Source organism: Tupaia chinensis, unplaced genomic scaffold (assembly GCF_000334495.1).
Source record: "Tupaia chinensis unplaced genomic scaffold, TupChi_1.0 Scaffold000007_1, whole genome shotgun sequence".
NCBI lineage: Eukaryota > Metazoa > Chordata > Mammalia > Scandentia > Tupaiidae > Tupaia > Tupaia belangeri.
In genome coordinates this window covers 3,129,252-3,135,251 of record NW_006159436.1, presented here as the reverse complement: position 1 = coordinate 3,135,251, position 6,000 = coordinate 3,129,252, and the positions used below count along the sequence as shown (strand labels likewise).

General features: G+C 40.2%; 1 long non-coding RNA gene across 3 annotated transcripts in view; it reads left to right on the top strand.

Moving 5' to 3' along the window:
* LOC102502995 (uncharacterized) overlaps positions 1-6,000 on the top strand; it is a 107,089-nt gene that overhangs the window by 69,765 nt on the left and 31,324 nt on the right. For all 3 annotated transcript variants that reach the window (XR_333168.1, XR_003551501.1, XR_333167.1), the window contains exon 2: positions 4,693-4,777. This is a non-coding gene — a long non-coding RNA (uncharacterized LOC102502995). The remainder of the gene's footprint in view (positions 1-4,692; positions 4,778-6,000) is intronic.

The window sequence follows — 6,000 nt, the reverse complement described above, 5'->3', positions numbered from 1 at the left end:
AGGAATGCCTTTAAGTTTAGATACAAAAGTGTCTTACATTGCTAATAAATATCTTAAATTAATAGGCAAAGTGTTTGACCTACAAATACTCTCAGTAAGTATTTGCTAAATGAATGAATGATTTGTTGAGCATCCTCTGATTAAAAACATATATCTGATTTCGTGTATGCCATGCTGGGTAGTCTCTTTACTATCTAAATGATGTGTAGTAGTTGAATATATAAATAATAAGAAGAAAAAAAAGAAAAGAAAAGAAAACCTCTAACCTTTAAAAAAAATTTTAATTTACATGAGGGCCAGCAGGTAGAATGGTAGGCAAGGTGGCTGGATTCCCACATAGCCAACCATGGTTCAAGCCCCAGACCCGGTGGTTTGAGAATCACACTAGTCACATGTGTGTGTGTGAGCCCCAAATCCTAAGAGAAGAATGAAGGGGGAAGGGTTGCAGAATGGCCATTCCCGCTGGGGGATGATTTCTCACTTTCCTTCTTTCTATCTTTCTCGGGCAAGCTCGCACACCCTACAGCAAAATAAACAAATAATGTGCATGTAGCCACTGAACTTTTAGTTGTGATTCATAATACATAGCCATATGTAAAATATCCTAAAGCTTTAGTATGTTCCAACAAAAGTATGTCCTTGAACACTGGAAGGAGACAGAGCTTTTTAGAAAAAAAAAGAAAAAGTAGTTCAGATAACTCTTGAGAAATACTCTGAGATTTAAACAAGACCACAGTATATTCAGGAAGGCAAAGCAGGAAGTACTTTATCTTACCAATATAAAGTGAAATAGACCAATGAATCTGATTCCACTACATTAGCAGAGAAATGTTAAGGCAAGAGAATTCTGTAGTTATCCACCTTCCCTGGAAGCTGTCAGTGAATGTGTACTTAGAACTCCACACTGTTTCAGGGAGTCCAGTTTATCAGTACTTTCAGCCCAAAGCAGTTTCCAGTTTCTTCTATGCAATAAAGCCTTATTACTTTCTGACAACCCGATATGTCCTGTGTTTCCTGATTATCTTTCTTTCAAACTCTATGCAGAAACACAATTTCAATGTATTGAAGAATTCTATAAGAACCCCAAATTCACTGCCCAAATTCACAAATAAACCTAATACAGAGCCCTAGATCCTAGGTCGATATTGACAGATGCTATTGCTGAGCTCCAACAGAAAAGATGAAGATGGTTGATATCCAAGTCTGACACCATAACAAACCACATATGTTTTCCTAGTGGCAATTCATAAAACAAGAACCACCATGATGCAATCAGAGAAGCCTTGTTTATTAATGAATGCTTTTATCACTGTTTTCTCATGTGGCAGGTCAATAAAAAAAGACAGCATACAAATAAATTAGCTGAGGATATGAGGTCTTCCTTTCAGAAATAATATTCCACAATAGGTTTGATGTCTGCCACCCAGATCCACCCCAGGGCTGGATCACTGGGGTCTGTCCTACACTCATGAAGACATTTTCATCCTGCAGAGGAACTCGCTCTGATAATGAAAGATAATGTTGTGATCCCTGCAAATTCAAGGTGAGCTTAGAGAATTCTCCTGATAGGAGAGCAGATCAAGTGCTTAGGCAGGGTGTAAAATAAATAACAGTAAGACAACTTACCCCATCACTATGAAGCAAAAGACTAGGCACTTTGGTGCTTAGTAGGTCACACTGCACCTAGAGCATTTACAGGAGGCAAATTTCTCACTGCACTTAAAGAGGATGAATTGGCTGTATGTTGGTCAATGGCTATGTCATTGGCTTGCCATCTATGAAGTTCGTTCTTTTTTTCTTAGTTTTGGCAGAGGGCATATGCAAGAGAGAGGCAGAGAGACAGAAAAGACAGAGAAAAGCAGCTCCCATGGAAGATGATCACACATAATCCCTTCTCCCTCATTTCTCCCCTTTTTTTCTTTTTTTGGTATTTTAGGTACAGACACACATGTTTCTGAAGTCACAGCATCTGAGATCAACCTGTAAGGTCAGCTCCATGGGATCCAGCTTCTGTAACTAATGGGCCATGGAGACACCAACCATATCAACCTTTTCCTGAGTCTTCAAATCACTGCGGGTCTGAATTATCTGCATAATATTCACCTTTTATGGATTCCCCTCACCATTATTGTGCATGTGTGACCCTCATTTGCAGTCTTCCGGTGACACCATTCATTCAAGAGGCTTCCAGTAACAGCCTATAGTTTTGGTTTGGGCAAGCTGTGCTTATCAGTCCTATCAGCATTCATCTGAGGGCTTTCACTTGAGAGATGGGAAGAAGTGTTGGTTTATTCCACCAGACTCGAACCCTGGGGAAATGCTCTATAGAAAACCTGGCAGAGGGCAGCAGAACCCAGTGAAGAGAAAAAAATACTAAGACTTTGTAGCTTATTTGAATCTTTTCAATATAATTTTTTTTTTAATTTGCTAGAGGGTGTGTGTGCTCATCAGAAGAAAACAGAAAAAGATGGAAAGAGAAGGAGAGGGAGACAGCACCTCCTCAATGAGGTGTCATCACATCACAATCCCGTCTCCTCTGTTTCTCCATCCCATCAGGATTTGAGGCATGCATGTATACATACCTGGCATGTTTTTCAAGCCACTGAGGCCAGGATTCAAACCATGTGGTAGGCCATATGGGTCCCAATCCTCTTATCTGCCAGGCTACTGGGCCAATGCTCAACTATAATTTTTAGTTGATGCATAATTTCAGTCTTAAATTCAGTAATGCCTGAAGTTAGCCTGAAACTTGTACTTTCCAGTTATATGAGACAATAAATTCTATTTTCCACCTAAGCCAATGAGTTGAGTTTTTTTAGTTGAAACTAAAAAGAGTATAACTGATACAAATATGCCATATTTTTTCAGCACATTTCAACCTCCTTAGAGAGAATTATGCTACTCCTTATATCCTTAGTCTGATACAAAGTGCATGGTAGTCCCTTGAAAATGCATTGCTTCATTGTTTTTTTCTGGATGGTTCTACTTTCCTAGAAAGTAGAAATACATTCAGAATGCTCATGGCAAACCCACTCTCTGGCTTAAGCAAGTTTGGTACTCTCCAAGTTAGGTACTGGTTCTGAATTCTCATCCCCTCTAAAGCTGGGCACGTCTACCTCATGACCTGATTATTCAGAACTCACAGTCCAAAGCCAGAGTGACTAAACGAAAGATCATATTCCAGTTTTAAAGCCACTCAATATGTTTTTTATGTCTATAGTGGTCAAATGTTCTGGCCCCCAAATAAAAACAGATGAGAGTTTCCTATAAAATTCTGATCATATGGTTCCTCCTTTCTACAGTTGAGACAACTGTAATATAAATCTCCATGAATTTCCCCAGGTAATTTATTTCATGGAATGTTGCCCAGAATAATAATGTATTTCCTTCAGGTTCTAGGGCAACTCAACATGTACATAAACACTCCTTCCACAATTATATATTAAGTAGCTAGTACATGTATAAGACGAATTTGTATGTATATAGACAGTATATGGCCACAAGATGACCAGATGGCCACCTTGGTCAGAAAAGCAACCCATTCTTTTGGCCAGTCATGCAATAATGCACGCAGCAATAATGTAATGCTCTGTATCGCTAAAGCCACATAAGATCTCAAAGTCTCCTTATATAACTGTGATTCTGGCTGAGGACAGAGTGGGACTGTGGCATAAAGACCTGCTGAGGGTGCTCCCCTAAAGAAATAAATAAACAAACTTAAAAAAAAAAAAAGAACTGGCTCCATGGTGCAGCAGTAATATGCTGCTCAAGAGAAGCTGGCTCCTATGTGGTGCCTGTGGCTCGAACCCCTGATCTGATCAGCCTGGAACACTCAAATTACATGGCATGAGTATCCAGGATATGACAGGACAGGCTGAAAGACAGGAAGAAGAGGATTATGGAGTGACCAGATCTTGTGGAAGGGGCTTCTCTCTTTCACTTTCATGTGACCATGAAATAAAGAAAAAGTAAATTAAAATTAGAAAACTGTTATTTAAATACATAAAAACAAGATAAGCAACCCACTCACTTGACCCATATTCAAATCCTGCTGGGTCATGTTGCATTATAGACTGTTCTTCAGTCTTTTCCTTGGCCTCTCTCAATTCAAGGTGAGGGATACAGGTCAATATCTATTTCACAGGACATTCCAACTCTATCCTTTTTTTTTCTTTCTCCACCTTCCTGCCACTGGGAGAGAACCTGTCCCTTCCATTGGAGGGCCTCCTAGGAGGCCCTGCTGCCCTCTCCTATTGTATTGCTCAATTGCAGACTTGTTTCTTATAGATACAAATTCTATAAGTACTGATTGCACCCAGTGATCCCTTTCACTTTCCCCATATGGACAGTTAGTTTTGCATTTGGCAGCCAGAGTCTGGAGTCCACGGATATATTAACTAGGTGAAAGCTCAGAGCCCCTAAATTTCCATGTGTGTGTGTATATATATATATATATGCATATATAATCTTGTATCACATGCAGCTACAGATGTGAGACCAGCAGCTACCTCTCCTGAAGTTACGGGCTGAACTCCTCCTGGCTTCCACAAGATTCTGGGCATGGGCAATCTGGAGCACCAGTGCCCTCTCATGGATGAGCCATGAAGCATCTCCAAGGGAGCATGCACACCCTAGCTCATTTTAAGACAGTGCTAGACAACGCCTCTTAGCCACTGTCCTCCTTCTTTGCAGTTAAGGACAATCGCAGTGTACTGGTCTGAAGAAGCTGACTGCCCAGTCCCTCCATTGCCCCCAGACAAGAATCTGTCCCTGCAAGGTAGGTCCCTGCTGAAATCACCATTTTAAAGTGTCATTTCTTAAAGATTTCATCCCAACTAAACAGCTATCTTAAAATGATTCACTTTCAGAAGGTCTGAGTCACTTACCAGTTAGTAAGCAGTCATTTATAGAATTCTTCCTTAACATCAAACCTTGACCTAAGGCAAAATGAAGGAAATTGAGGGCACTTGGAGTCCAGGGAATGGTTTGAGAACAGAAGATCTGCCCTAAGGACAAACTTGACTTACTAGATCCATGCATATTATATTAATGCTCCCAATGATTTAAAAATACACAGAATATTATCATCCTGATGCACTTTATAAGCAAGGGAATCAACTCTGACATCATGAAATCTGGCATGTTTTCAACGTTCAATAGATTGGTCCCTTCTTCACTTTGCTATTTCATACGGTGTAGTCGATGTTCTAAGAGGGTATCTGCAAAAACTGGGTCACTGTTTTTTAATGTCTACTAATAAGGGAATGCAAGATAGTAAAGCAAAGTAGGGAAGAAAATGTAGCCAAATACTAACTGCAATCTGAGTTTTTATACAATTCCTGCTCTGTTTTTGTTCTTGTTTTTGTTTTTTTTTCCTCCCAGTTTGCTATAGGGCACACACTCTTACTGCGGAGAGAGAAAGAATGCAATCCCTTCTGCTCTATTCTCCTCCAAGGATTCTGGTCACTCAGACACACACACCCAGTATATTTCTTTCTTTCTTTCTTTCTTCTTTCTTTCTTTTTCTTTCTTTCTTTCTTTCTTTCTTTCTTTCTTTCTTTCTTTCTTTCTTTCTTTTTTTTAAGAGAGAGAGATTTTTGCTATAGGGCATCTGCACTCACTGGAGAAACAGAGAGACAGAAAGTGAGAAATCACCCCAGGAGGGATGACTAAGCTGCCATTCCCTCTCCATTCTCCTCTCAGGATTTTGAGTGTACATGCACACACACCTGGCAAGAGTTTCAAATCACCAGGTCCGAGATTTGAACTGCAGTCAAGCATGTGGGAGTCCAATGCCTTAAACAACATGCCACCTGCTGGCCGCCAAATCCTCTTTTTAATTCAACAATTTAAGAAAAACCTTAGGTTTTGGGGCTGACAGGTGGCATGATGGTTAAGGGAACTGGACTCCCCCACATGGCTGATCCCAGTTTGAGACCTGAACCTAGTGGCTTGCTTTCTATTTCTCACTCTCTCTCACTCTTCCTCTCACTGTCTCTC